The sequence below is a fragment of the Aotus nancymaae genome, unplaced genomic scaffold (genome assembly GCF_030222135.1).
Source record: "Aotus nancymaae isolate 86718 unplaced genomic scaffold, 86718_ANA_hifiasm-v0.15.2.pri h1tg000004l, whole genome shotgun sequence".
In the NCBI taxonomy this organism is placed as follows: domain Eukaryota; kingdom Metazoa; phylum Chordata; class Mammalia; order Primates; family Aotidae; genus Aotus; species Aotus nancymaae.
In genome coordinates this window covers 26,916,945-26,932,662 of record NW_026988415.1, presented here as the reverse complement: position 1 = coordinate 26,932,662, position 15,718 = coordinate 26,916,945, and the positions used below count along the sequence as shown (strand labels likewise).

Sequence of the window (15,718 nt, the reverse complement as noted above, 5' to 3'; positions counted from 1 at the left end):
TAACTTTTGTATATTTAATAGAGACGGGGTTTCATCATGTTGGCCAGGATGGTCTCGATCTCTTGACCTTGTGATCCACCTGCCTCGGCCTCCCAGAGTGCTAGGATTACAGGCGTGCGCCACCGTGCCCAGCCAATATGTTTACTTTTTAAAGAAACTTTCAAGCTGTCTTGCAAAATGACTTTACAATTTTGCATTCCCACCAGTAATAAATGCTACTTCATGTTGTACCACATCGTTATCAGCATTTGGTGTTGCCAGTGCATTTTATTGCAGCCATTCTAACAGGTATGTCATTACTAAATTTTCTGTTCTATGGATAATACTTTTTTATCTTCTTGTCTTCAGCTTCTATATTTATTAATTTTTCAGCTGGATCCATGTTCATTTCTCCGTTCTCTTTCTAGTTTTATATTCCAATACTTAATTCATTATTTTTAATATTTATATTCCAATACATTACCTTCTTAATATTACATTGACTACATCAGACAGGAAGAGTTTTTGTTGTTTACTTCTAAATGAATTTTTAAAATAAATCTTCTTCAATTTATCTTTGATGAAAGAATATTTTAGAAGTGCCTTCTTTTAGTTTTTAAGTTGTATGGAATTTACGGACCACCTTTTTTAAAATGATTGCTAAATTTATTGAATTGTGAGTGGATATGGTTGGTACAATGTGATTATTTCTAATTTATCAAGACATCTTATGTGAATTTCTGCAAGTGTTCCAAATATGTTTTTACTTTACCTTCAAATCAAGGATATGTTTTATTTTAAATGCATTCATTCAATTACTCAAACTCTCTATAAATTTATTTGATTAATTTATTGGTTTCTAAGAAAGATCTTAGAAACATCTCAAGTACCTTATTATATTGCATACTTTTTCAAATTCGCCATGAGAATCAATCAATATTTGCTTTCTTTCATATAAATATTTTGATAATGTAAATAAATGTTCATGACTTTTACATATTTTATTTTAATTTTCTTTACCAATATATAATATCAAATTTTGTTTCTCTTAATGCTTTCTATTATAAAAACTATTTGGTCTGCACCTACTTTTATTTTTATCTTTTACCTGGTATTTTTAAAAATTCATTTATTTTTGACATTTTTGTGTCATTTTAGTTAGTGCCACACTCACAGGAAGCCATTCTTGAACTTTTTAGAAAACCAATTTGAAGATCTTTGACTTTTAATAGATGAGATGAACCATGTATCATTTATCTGAATACTGACTAATTTGGCTTTATTTCTTCCATCTTATTTTGTACTTCCCTTTAATAATTTTAATCTATTTTTATGTTGGGTTATCAAATTTATTTGTATTATTTATGCCTTAAGGAGGTTCTATTTTGGTGTATTTTGAGGATTTGTTTCAAGATTTAGAATTCCTTTTAGTAGTTCTTATAGTGCTAGCTTGAGATTGGTAAATTCTCTCAGCATTTTTTTGGGAGGGAGGGCATCTGGAAATACTTTATCTTTCTTTCATTTATGAAGCTTAGTTTTGCCGGATAGAAAATTCTTGGTGAATAATTGTTTTGTTTCAGGATGTGAAAAATAGGACCTCAATCTCTTCTAGCTTGTAGGGTTTCTGCTGAGAAATCTGTTAATCTGATAGGTTTTCCTTTATAGGTTACCTGATGCATTAGCTTCACAGCTCTTAAGATTCTTTCCTTCCTCTTGACTTTGAATAACTTGATGACTGTGTGCCCAGGTGATGATCTTTTTGTGATGAATTTCTCAGGGGTTCTTTGAGCTTCTTGTGTTTTGATGTCTAAATCTCAAACAAGGCCAGGGAAGTTTTCCTCAATTCTTCCCTCAAATATGTTTTCCAAACTTTTGGATTTCTCTTCTTCCTCAGGAATACCAATTACTCTTAAGTTTGAACATTTAACATAGTCCCAAACTTCTTGGAGGCTTTGTTAATTTTTGAAAATTCTTTATTCTTTGTCTTGATGGATTTGGTTAATTTGAAAGCCTTGTCTTTGAGCTATGAAGTTCTTTGTTCTGTTTGTTCTATTTTACTTCTGAGTTTCCAGTGCATTTTGCATTTCTCTAAGTGTATCCTTGATTTCCAGAAGTTGTGGTTATTTTTTATTTATGCTCACTATTTCACTAAAGAGTTTTCCTCATATCCTGTATCATGTTAACTTCATGCTTCTCTGGTGCCTTCTTGATTAGCTTAATAATTGACCCCTTGAATTCTTTTTCTGGCAATTCAGAGATTTCATCTTGGTTTGGATCCATTGCTGACGAGCTGGTATGATCTTTTGGGGGTGGTAAAAAACCTTGTTTTGTCATATTACCAGAATTGTTTTTCTGGTTTCTTTTAATTTGAGTAGACTATGTTAGAAGGAAGATCTGGAATTCAAGAGCTGCTGTTCAGATTCTTTTGTTCCATGGGGTGCTCCCTTGATGTGTATTCTCCTTTTTCCCCTATAAATGGGGCTTTCTTGGAGCTATACTGTAGTAATTGTTTTTGGTCTTCTAGGTCTAGCCATCCAGTGGAGCTACTGGGCTCCAGGTTAGTACTGAGGAGTGTCTGCAAAGGGTCCTGTGATGTAATCCATCTTCAGGTCTTGTAGCCATGGATACCAGCACCTGCTCCAGTGGAAGTAGCAAGGGAGTGAAGTGGACTCTGTGAGGGTGCTTGGCTATGTTTTTGTTTAGTGTGCTGGTTTGCGTTGGTTGGCCTCCAGCCAGCAGATGGCACTTTTCAAGAACACATCAGCTGCGGTTCTTTAGGGAGCATACAAATTTGCCCTATGGATACCTGGTTAAGTGTTCAGGTTTCTCAGGTGGTGGGCAGGGCCATACAGCTCCCAAGAAATTAGGACCTTTGTCTTCAGCTACCAGAGCAGGTAGAGAAAGACCACTGGGTGTGGGTAGGGATGGGTGTGTCTGAACTCAGCCTCTCCTTGGGACGGGTTCACTGCAGCTGCTGTGGGCATGGGAGTGTGGATCCCAGTCCAATGGAGATATATTCCCAGGAGCATTATGGCTGACTCTTCTGAGTCATACAGGTTGCCATGGAAGTGGGAGAAAGCTTGCAGTCACAGGCTTCACCCTGCTCCCACACAGCTCACAATCCCAAAGGCCCGTCTCACTCCCACTATCCCCTATCAACAGCACCAAGTCTATTTCCAGGTAGCCAGTGACCAGGGTTGAGAACTTAGACCCTAAGTTCTTAGAACCCCAGACCATAAGCCTCCCAGTTGAGAAAGCAAACAGACTCAGAGATTTCCAGCATCTCAGGGAGCTTACAGGGGTGATCCAGTTCCTTCAAATAGTCTGTGGATTCTCTTAGCTTTCCTGGTATGTTCTTGGGGTAGTTCTTGGAACAAAAATCCACAGTCTGAATCTCCACATGCTGCTCTGTCCATCCAAGCAGATGCTGCAAGCTAGTCCTGCCTCCTATTTGCCATCTTAATCTCTCTAAATCATAAGCTTGAGAATAATCATCTATGACTTATGTCCTCATATTTGGATATGCTAGGGGTGGAAGCTGAGCTTCCAAGGCTCTGAGAAGCCCCAGGTTTTGCTGAGTGTAACCCATGCAGTAGTTGTTATGCTTGGAGGTGTATGCTTGTGGCTCTCTCAGGATGAAACTGCACACTGGTGACTTTACTGATTTGAGGCCTTTGAGGTGACTCTCTTTTCATGGCTCCTCTAGACATTGCCCTAATGGAGGCTCTCTGCAGTGATGCAGCCCCAGTGGCCTGTATTCCAAGGCTCTTAAGGCATGCTTTGAAATGTAGGTGGAGGCAGTAATATCCCCATAGCTCATGCACTGTGTGCCCCCATGGAGATGGCACTGTGCCAGTGTTATGGTTAACCATGAGTGCCTTCTCCAGGGGCAGCATGAGCCACACCCGGCTTGCTTGAGCCACAGCTGGAATGGCCAAGGAGTGCTGTACTGGAATAAGAGGAGCAGAGACTTGAAATCATTCTGTTCCTAAGACCCTGCCATTCTGGGCCTGTAATAGGTGGGGCAGTCCCAAAGATCTCTGAAATGTTTTCAGGGTTATTCTTTCATTGTCTTGATGAATAGTATCTGCTATTAATCTAATACTAATCTTATCAAACTAATCTACTTATTAAATAGTTGCTTAGCCATAGTCTTGGTAGGCTCTCCTGAACACACTTTTTAATTATATGGCCAGGCTGATAATTTTCCAAATTTTTATATTGTGTTTCTCTTTTGATTATAAAGTCTATCTTTAACTTTTTTTCTTTCTTCTTGCATTTTACTATAATCAGTTAAGAAAAGTCATGCAGCACCCTCAACACTTTGCTTAGATATTTCTTCTGTCAAATATCCTAGTTCATCATTCTTAAATTCCACCTTACACAAAAGTGGTAGGATAGCAATACAATTCAGCCAAGTTTTTTTTTTTTTTCACTTTGTAACAAGGATGGCCTTTCCCACAGTTTTCAATAAGATATTCCTCATTTTCATCTAAGGCTTCATCAGAATGGCCTTTATTATCCATGTTTTTACCAACATTTTGTTCATAACCACTTTGATAATTTATAAGACTGAGGCATTTTGTTTAGCTCTCTTCTTCTTATGAGCTTTCACCAGAATTGTCCTTAATTCTCCATTTATGGCAATATAAGCTTTTTCCAGCATTAATTTCGCAAGTGTTTCTGCCCCTACCCATTACCCACTTCCAAGGCTGCTTTCACATCTTTAGGTATTTGTGACAGCAGTGCCTCTACTTCTTAGTACCCATATCTGTCTTTGTGCTACTATAAGATGGTAACACAAACTGGGTTATTTATAAAGAACATACATCTATTTCTCACAGTTCTAGAGGCTAGGAATTCCAAGATCAAGGTGCCAACAGGTTTATTGTCTGAAGAGAGCCTGTTCTTGGCTTCCAAGATGGCATCTTATTGCCACATCTTCCACTGGGGATGAACACTGTCCTTACATGCTGAAAGGGGAGAAGGGAGTGAAGCCACTCCCAGAAGTCCTTTTATAAGGGCCACAATCCATTCATAAGGGTGGAGCCTTCATGATTTAATAACTTTTCCATAGCTCTTGCCTTTTAATACCATCACTTTAGGGGGCAGGTTTCAACACATGAATTTTGAGGCCACATACATTCAGAAAAACATTTGTAAAAGAAATACCAATTATCCACAAACACTTAAAGATAAAGGAACATTTCCAAGTTCATTCTGTAATGCCAGCAGTGCCTTTGTATCAATCCAGATAATGAAATCACAAGAAAATAAATCTATAGACCAATATCCCCTTTAAATATAGATGCAAAATCCTCAACAAAATACTAACAAGCTGAAACCAATAATATATAAAAAGTATTAAACATCATAGGCAAGTGGTATTTATCCCGTAACTGCAAGTTTAGTTTAACATCCACAAATAATGTAATATTCCTTATCAATATAATAAAGGAAGGAAAATTTATTATCTCCATAGATGATGGAGAAAGGGCTTTTGAAAAATTCAACACTGCTTAATGATTTAAAAAAACCACACACACACCTTTAAACATATGAAAGAGAAGGAGCTTCCTCTGCCTGGTAAGGAACATCTATAAAAGCACCCATTACTACCATCATCATTATACTTAATAGCGAAAGTCTGGATGCTCTCCCTGTAATATCAGGAATAAGATGAAGATTTTGGCTCTAACTACTTGGATTTATCATTGTACTGGAGGTGCCAGCCGGGGCAACTAGGCAGGAAATGAAATTGAAAGCATCCATATTAGAAAGGAAAAGGTAGAACTACCACTGTTTAGAATTAATAAAATAGTTCAGCAAGGTTGAAGGATACAAGACCAATATACAAAAATTCATCACATTTCTGTACATTTGCAATGAACACCCAAAACTGTAGTTAAGAAAATCATTCCATTTATAATAACATGAAAATAAATAAAATATCTAAGAATAAATTTAAACAACTTGTGGGTTTATTTTTTTTAGCAGCATACTCTGGAAATGACAACATGCATTCTTAGTTTAGTAAACTTAATATAAATTCGAATTTTTCAACTTCCTGGACCATTAAAAAGTTTAGAAAATGTTAATTTAACACCCTGTGTATTTTGTTCTATTTTTGTCACATATTTTAATCATAACCTGCAAATATTTTATATTCCATAGGATATAATTATTATTCCCTTTAATGATGGCCTACTGATAATGAATTTTCTGGTTTTTTGCTTTAGAAAGTTATTAGGTTGACATAATTTTAGAAACTGGCTGGGTGTGGTGGCTTACAATTGTAATCTCAGCACTTTGAGAGGGTGAGGCAGGAGGATTGCTTGAGCCAAAGAGTTTGAGAACAGCCTGGGCTACAGAGTGAGACCCCATCTCTACAAAAAGTTTAGAAAAAGAAATTAGCTGGGCATGGTGGATCACTACTGTAGTCCCAGCTTCTCAGGAGGTTCAGGCAGGAGGAGTGCTTGAGTCCAGTAGTTCCAGACTGTAGTGAGCCATGATCATACCACTGTACACTAGACTTGATGACAGAGTGAGATTCTGTGTCTACAAAAAAAACAAAAACAAAACAATTTGGTTTTCAAAATTGACAATACATTTAATAAGATGCAAAAAATTAAATGTACAATTTGATGGGTTTTAACAAATACACCCATGTAACCACTACTAAATCAAGATGTGAAACATTTCTAGGACTCAAGAAAATGATCTCATGCCCCTTTGTAGCAATCACCCCAATCTTCCAGAGTAACCTCTACTCTTTTTTTTCAACTGAATTCATCTCTTTTTATTCTTTTAATTCATCTCTTTTCATTCCATCATCTACAATGGAAGTAGTTAATTCTTCCAAAGTTAACTACTTCCATTGTAGGTGATGAAATGTATAGGACCTCATTTCAAATGTTGGCACTGCTATAAGCATGATCTTTCCTTTTACTGCAACTCAAAACTTTAGATTCTTGTTTTTTTTCATATTCCAGTCCTAGAAGTAATTTCCACTGAAGAAGTTATCTGATGATAGTCTTTCTTTTTTTAGTAGTGCCTTACAACCAGGCTCTGGCTTCTCCAGGAACACTACAGGATGTATTTAGCTTAAATATATATATTAAACTAAAAGGTATTCTCTGAAATGAGATTAAATGCATTTTATTTTTAGACAACCTACATGACATGTTTTTCCTAAAAATGCCTCCACTCCAAATAAGTCACAAAGTAAAGGAAGAGCTCAAGATGACATCAGTTCCATTTGTCTTAAGTCCTGGTGTTGAGTGGATGACAAAAAGCAGCTAGTTTTGATGACAGTTGATAAATGTAAAATAATAGCCAAATTTGCTAATATTTTTTCATTGCTAAACCATCCTTAAAGAAAAGCATCTGTAGGGTCACAGTGTCCTCACGGTAGTCCAGTAGAGCAACTATGCTGTCAAGATTCTTGTTTTCACCAATAAAGAACTAGTAGTTTTTGAAATTAGCAAGGATGTGCTTGATTTGTTCAGCAACCCCTATCATGAAAGGTTTTACTCTTTCTGATCTCTGTTCAAGTTTGCCTTTGATTGATTTCAGGTAATATTTTATGTACTTCTTACAGGCTTCTTTTGTGAAGCTTGTTTCCTGTAAGTGATAGTGCATGACATCAACACTAGTTACAACTGTGCTTTGGGTTTCTTCACCCTGGGAGACTTCAGTGGAGGTGTTTCTACCAATGAGGGAGCCATCAATGTTTCCCTCTGTCCTCCACCTTCCCCTCCACCTCCAGGCATGGCCCTTCGGTGATCTCCCCATTCTCCTAAATCTAATCATGGCTGATGAGGTCTGGATAGATAATCACAATGGTGGCTGAAGGGAGAAAATGGTGGCGCCAGCTTAGCAGTGGCCTGGAGCTCAGAGCTAATGCAAAGCAGTAGAGCAGTGCTGAGGTAAGTAGGGGAGTGGGGGAAAAGTCCTGGTAACCAGTGTTTTGATGTGTATCCACAGCTAATTTTTGTCTATTTTAATCATTTATATGCATGGGAACATGCAGTAACTAGTCTTTTGTGTCTGGCTTTCTTAACATAAAATATTTTTGTTACTCATCCATGTTGAATGTTCGAATAGTTTGTGATTTTCATTAATGAGTGGTCTTCAAGCATATAAATACATACAGTTCATACATTATCTTCTTAATGGGTATTTGTATTAGTTTCAGATTTTAGCTATCATAATAGAAAAGTGTACAATTTTTATCTAAGTCTTTCTTTAGACATATGTTTTTATTTCTTTTGGAGAAACAACTGAGTGGGATTGCTGGGTAATAGGTTAGGTATATGTTTAACTTATATGAAAAATTGCTAGATCTGTTTTCCAAAGTGGTTTATACATTTTACACTCACACTAGAAATGTATGTGACTTCAAGCTACATTGCATTTCACTCATACTTGGGATTGCCATTCATTTTAACTTTTTCTGTCCTAGGGTGAAGGACTGTTTTGTGGTTTAATATGCAATTCCCAGATGACTAGTGAGGCTGAGAATGCTTTTATGTTTTAATTGGGCATTATTATCTATTCTGCTAGGTTTCTAATAACATATGCTTTGTATTTTTTAATTAAGGTTCTGTTTATTTTATTACTGAGTTGTAGTAATTCTTCATATATACTGGTTGCAACTTCTTGGTAAGGTTTATGTATCATAAATATTATCTCCAAGTCTATGGACTGCCTTTTCGTTTATGTAATAATGCCTTCTGAACAGCAAGATGTTTTAACTTTTATAGATAATTTCAAGTTTTGCTTTAATGATTACTGCCTTTGTGTTCTGTTTAGAAATCATTGCCTACCCCAAAATCATAATGGTATTGTCTTTTTCTTTCTTGTACAATGGTCATATTTTTAGTTTTTACATTTCTGGCTGTGATCCCTCTCAATTTAATATTTGTGTATGGTGTGAAGGCTTGGGTTCAGTTTTTAAAAATAAAGCCAGGCTGATCATCTGTCAACATTTGTTGAAAAAATACTCCTTGCATTATTTTGGCATTATTCTCATTTCTGTATAATGAACAGCTGCTAGTTGTATTATTACTCTTTTTCTTTTTTCTTTTAATTTTTCTTTTCTTTTTTATTAAAAAGTCTCTCTCTCTCTCCCTCACGCTGGAGTGCAGTGGCACAATCCCAGCTCACTGCAACCTCTGCCTCCCAGATTTAAGCAATTCTCCTGCCTCATCCTCCTGAGTAGCCGGGATTACAGGCACGTACCATGACACCCAGCTAATTTTTGTATTTTTAGTAGAAACAAGGTTTCACCATGTTGGCCAGGCTGGTCTTGACCTCTTGACTTCAAGTAATCCACCCACCTAGGTCTCCCAAAGTGCTAAGATTACATGCATGAGCCACCGCGCCTGGCTGTATTATTACTATCTTTCTGATCATGTTTTTTATCCTTGATTGTTTTTGTTTTAGAAGTTTTGCTGTGATCTTCCAAGATCTGATTTTCCTTGTATTTATTCTATTTTGGGTTCATAATACTCTTGAATTATGCTTTCTGTTTTTCCTTCTTTGAGAAATTTTTTTTATTGCGTTTTAGGTTTGGGGGTACATGTGAAGAACATGCAAGATTGTTGCATAGGTGCATACGTGGCAGTGTGATTTGCTGCCTTCCTCCCCTTCACCTATATCTGGCATTTTTCCCCATGCTATCTCTCCCCAACTCCCCACCCCCCACTGTCCCTCCCCTATTTCCCCCCAACAGACCGCAGTGTATAGTGCTTCCCTCCCTGTGTCCATGTGTTCTCATTGTTCAACACCCACCTATGAGTGAGAACATGTGGTGCTTGATTTTCTGTTCTTGTGTCAGTTTGCTGAGAATGATGTTTTCCAGGTTTATCCCTACAAAGGACACAAACTCATCGTTTTTGAAATATTTTTGAATATCATTTACTGAAATATTGCTTCCTCTCTGTTATTTTTTCACATATCTTTGTAGGTTGCCAATTAAATATATGTCAAGAAGACATTCCCTGTTTCTCCTATACTCTTTTCTAAATGTTCCACCTGTTTTTTTCCTCTTTGTCACTGCTTATATTTTACTCACTTATCAATTTGATTGTCCTCACTTGAACTGTGTTTAACATGCCATTTTACAGATCTATTGAATTAACTGCAGTTGTATTTTTCTCTAATTCTAGAGTTTCCATGTATTTTTATAAATTTAAAATGTATATTCAATTTCGTCATATTTTTCTTATATTTTTTAACATGCTATTTTATTTAATTAGTATTGTATTACAAAAACTCAAAATAGAAAACAAATGCAAGTTTATTACACAGATGTTCTTACAACCTTCACATAAATCCATCAATGATTTACATTTTGCCACTTTTGCTTTGGTGCTCTGTGTGTGTGTGTGTGTGATTATTATTATTTATTTTGCTGAACCTTTTAAGAGTGTGTTGTATGTATGACCCTCTATAGTGGATTGAATAGTGGATCTCCTTAATATATGTTCACTTAGAACCTCAGAATTATGACTTTATTTGGAATTAGTTATTTGCCGATACAATTAAGGTAAGGAGCTTTAAGTGAGTTTATCTTTGATCAGGGTGGGCCCTTAAAGTAAATGAAGGATGTACTTATAAGAAACAGAAAAGGAGAAAATACAAAAACACAGAAGGAAACCATGGTGTGATGGAGGTAGAGATTGTAATTATGCTGCAACAAACCAAAGGACACCAGGATACACCAGAAGCTGGAAGAGGCAAGGAAGAATTCTTCCATAGGGACTCCAGGAGGATCATGGTCCTGTTGACATCTTGATTTCAGGCGTCTGGCCTCCAAAACTGAGAGAATAAATTTCTGTTGTCTTAAGCTGCCACCATATTTGTATAGTAGTCCTCCTTGCCTGTGGTTTCATTTTCTGTGGTGTCAGTTACCTCCTGCAGTCAACTGTGGCTTGAAAAAATTAGAAATGACAGAAATAAAAAACTCGTAAGTTTTAAATTGAATGTCATACAGAGTATTGTGATGAAATCTGATCATCCCACCACATGTTGCACTGGAATCATCCATTTGTCTAGTGTATCTGCAGTGTATAAGCTACCCAGCTTTCAGTCATTTAATAGCCAACTCAGTTATCAGATCGACTGTGGCAATATTGCATTGCTTCTTTTCAAGTAACCCTTATTTTACTTACTAATGCCCCTCAAATGCAAGGGTAGCGAGGCTGGCATATTATAATTGTTTAATTTTATTATTATAGTTGTTAGTCTTTTACTGTGCTGAATTTACAAATTAAACTTTATTATAGGCATGTATGTATAAGAAAAAAATATTGTATATATAATATTTGATACTATCTGCAGTTTTGGGCATCCACTGGCAGTCTTGGAACATATACCTCATGTAGAATAGGGGACTACTTTAATAATTTCTTACAGCAGTCATAGGAAACTAATTCAATGCCTAAATATTTTGCCATGTATATCCTGGAGCAAAGATATTCTTTAATATACATACAGTATCATTATCGAATAAGAGCAGTTAACATTGTTATGGCATTGTTATCTAATATACATTTCTTATCTAGTTTCTCCATTTTCCTGAATAATATGATTTGTAGAATTTAATTTACTCCATTCAGGATCTAATTCAGAATTAAACGTTGTATTTACATGTCTTTAGGCTACTTGAATCTGAAATAGCACCTCAGTTTTTGTTTTTCAAACATTGATAATTTTTAAGAATATAGATCAATTGTTTTGTAAAATGTCCTGCAATGCTAGTCTGCTCATTTGCAGTTTCAAAATATGTGTTAGAAGAAATATTACATGAATGATACTATTTTTTTTTCAGTGAATCACATCAAGAAGCACATGATGTTAAGCTGTCTCATCATTGGTGGTGGTAACTTGGATCACTTGATTAAGCTGATGCCTTCCATATTTATATAATACAAAGTTACCCCTTTTAAATCAATAAATAATCTATTGAGAGATAAATGAGAACTGCATAAATATCTTGGTAACAAACAAGTTTCACCCGGTTGTGTTTTCATCCATTGATGAATCTTGCCTTAATCAGTTATTATTACCATGACTGTAGCAAAATAGTGATATTTTAGTTATCATTTCATGTACATTTATTAGTTTTACAGAGTAAACGAAAGCTTTTCCTCCTCTCAGTTTCTCTTTCTCTGCTGTCTTTCCATCTGCTCTTCCTTCCTTTCTATTTCTGTCTTTGTCTCTGTCTCCTTTCCCCTTCTCATTGTCTGTTTTTATTAATGTGTGGATTCATAAATTATTCTTTCAACTGCATTATAATCTGATACTGATATTTTTCATTTTTTATTGAACCAGATTTAGCCAGTATGAGCTAGCAGTTTCTAATTTTAATCCAACATTTAAGATCACATGGTCTTCTTTATCTTCTCTGCTTACATATTTGTATCTACTTTTTTTCATGATCATAATCTTGCCTCCCTCCCACAAAAGAATATATCTTCTATGGGACAACAAAGATAATAGATAGAGAATAGTTTCACCCATACCACTACCATAAGCAAACCTACTGAATGAAGTAGATTTCATTCCATTTCTTTCCATGTTTAACCTGAAAGTGCATGTCTAAAATTTGCTTGTGTTCTTCTCCTTGTGCCATTATTCTATGCATTTGATATAAGAATAAATACATATTTTATATTTTAATTTAGTTTTAGAGTTTCCAAAATGTTTGTGATTTAATTTTATTTTTGATTATGTATTAATTCAATATGCTTCTAGTTTTCAAAATTATATAAAATGGCATATATAGAGAATTGCCACTCAGTCTTCTCTTTTCCCATATTATTCTCACTTCTTGCCTGTGGTTAACCAATTTCACTGGATTCTGGTTATCCTTATGTTTATTTTTAGAAACTATATAAGTTATGTAAGTTATATATTATAAGAATAACTTGAGTTTTCCTTTTAAAATTTTTCCTGATAATCCATATTGGGCCATAGAGATCACCTTTATTACTTCCTGCATAGTAATTCATTGTGTATATATATTAGGTTGGTGCAAAAGTTATTGCAGTTTTTGCAATTACTTTTAATGGCAAAACAGCAATTACTTTTGCACCAACATACATAGTTTAACCCAGGAACTACTCACTTTGGGCCTCCTCTCCACTGAGGGCTTCACACTCAACAGGACAACCTGCCTGCAGGGAGGAGATACCCACTTCAGGTCTCCTCTCAGCTGAGGGCTCCACAGATGCCAGGATGACCTGCTTGTGGAAAGCAGCTACCACTTCAGCTCTCCTGAGAGCTATAGGTAAGTTAGTTTTGCATAGTTTATTCAAGCAGTTTTCTATGTATGGACTTTTACATGGTATCCAATAATTTGTTATAACATAATATCCCAATGCATGAAGGCACAAATATGTATTTTCTTGCCGTTGGTGGTATAGCTTGGAGCTGAATTCCTAAAGTGATATTGTTTGGTCAAAAGTTGAATGTATATGTAGTTTGGGGTTAATATTGGTAACTTTCCTTCTATAGGTGTTGTACCATTTTGCTTTCCCATTAGCAATGTGCAAGAATGCCAGTTTCCCTGTAGCCTCCACAACAGCTTGTGTTACCAAGATTTTGGATATTTAACAAACTTGAAGGTGAGAAATTACATTTCTTAATTTATATCTTATTTTCAGTAATGTTTAATAATTTATATGCTTCAGATGATTTTATATCTGTGATTTACCTATTAATGATTCTTGCCCCATTTTCTATCAATTTTTGGTCTTAATGTATTTTTCTTTTCATAATGTGATTTTCCTTGATTATGTGTTACAAATATGTTTGTGTTTTTTATTGACATTGTTTACAGTTGCCATTGCTTTCATTTTTACTATGAAGGTTTGCTAAATTAATTCATTTTTATTTTAGAGTTAAAATTTTCAATGTTTTCTTTTATTGTGTTGCAATTTTGGATCATTATTATAAAACATTGCTTTTTAGACCCAGATTACAAATTATCCCACATTTTCTTCTAGTGCATGTGATGGCAGCAGTGGCCATCTGGAACAGCTGCTGCAAAGGTGGTAGCTGCAGTGGGGTATGCACGACTGGGGCTGCTAACTCCACAAGGAGCTGGCAGGAGCTGGGAACAGGTGGGAGCCCCATCCCCTTCCATGTGGGTTGGGCATGAGCTCTGCTCTCCTGGGTACAACTGCTGCTGCAGACCCAGGCATCCCTGTGATCTTGGGGGCCCAGGAAGTTCCCCTGACCCTGCAGGCTCAGAAGTGCCTGCTCCTGCTGCCTGGCCTCTCTCCACTCCCAGTGTTCACTCTGATTTTGGAGCAAAGCTGTGGCCATGCTCAGGCTCTGCCATGACCTGGCTGGGTGTGCACACACTGAAGACAGCACTAACACACCAGCCCCCTGCCATCTCAGACCCGCTCCATAATTTGGGCACTGACGAACGTTGAAGGGAGGTCAAGAGGGGGCTGAGGGTGGCTTGGTATGGTCCTGCAGGCACTCCTTGGCATGAACATCCTGGGCTCCATGAATGGCAGCAGGAGGCAGACAGGCTCCTGGGCAGAAAGGGGCATGTCCCTGGTGAAACCCCACATTCAAGCCAGGGAGGGCCTGAAGCCTGGGGTCTGGGCTGCTAGTTCCACAGACCAGAGTAAGAACTTACAGTGCCTTTTCTGGGCCCACCCATGGCCGCCCATAGACCAATCAGCACACTCGTCTTCCCCTATGAAATTGAACAGATGACAAGACAACCTGACTGCAAAGAGGAGCTACCCATTCTTGGTTTCATCCAGGATTGAGCAGATGACAAGACAACCTGACTGCAGAGAGGAGCTACCCATTCTAAGTCTCCTCTCCAGTAAGAGTTGCACAGATGTTGGGGCAACTTGCCTGCAGATGGGAGCTACCCATGTGGGATCTCCTGTCCGCTGAGAACTACACACTTGATTGGATGACCTGCTTGTAGAGAAGAGCTACCCACTGTGGGTGTCCTGTCAGCTGAGAGCTGGGCAGATGTTGGATGACGTGCCTGCAGAGAGAAGCTACCCACTCTGGGTCTCCTCTCAGCTGAGGGTTGCACAGATGCTGGGTCCACCAACCTGTGGAAAGAAGATACCCACTTTGGGTCTCCTGAGAGCAGTACTGTCACTCAATAAAGCACTGCTTCACCTTGCTAACCTTCCAGTTGTCTGCATACCTCATGTTTCCTGGATATAAGACAAGAACTTGGGACCAGCCAAATGGCAGGACTAAGAGAGCTGTAACACAGACAAGGTTGTAACATGCTCCACCCCCCAACACCACTTCATACATTGTGGGAGAGGAGGAGAGAAGTAGAGAAAAGCTGCAGCCCTTTGGGGACTGCAAACCTAGGAACTCCTTGAATCAGGGCTGTGAAACCTTCTTTGGGACTCTGAAGTTCCTGAACATCTCCAAGCTTCCAAATGCGACCGTGTTCCCCAGTGCCTGAGTTGGAAGCCACTTGCAATATGCTTGGTCCAGCTACAGCCTCACAGGGAGCCAGTGCCTAGAGCTGCCCACACCACCACAGTCAGTGTGCCTGGCTGTGCACAGTGGCCAGACCCCACATTTGCTTGTTCACACACCCCTCACCACTCTGAACTTGGCTCATCCTTGGCAGGCATGGGTTCCGGGCTGGTAGCAAAAGCCCAGCACAGTCTACCAGGCCCAGTGGGCAAAACAGACTGAGCAGGCCCAAGCAAAACTTGGGCAAAGGCAC

General features: G+C 37.6%; 1 pseudogene; it reads right to left on the bottom strand.

The window, feature by feature from the left end:
• Positions 1 to 7,323: 7,323 nt before the first annotated feature.
• Positions 7,324 to 14,316, bottom strand: LOC105733688 (uncharacterized; annotated as a pseudogene).
• Positions 14,317 to 15,718: the final 1,402 nt, after the last annotated feature.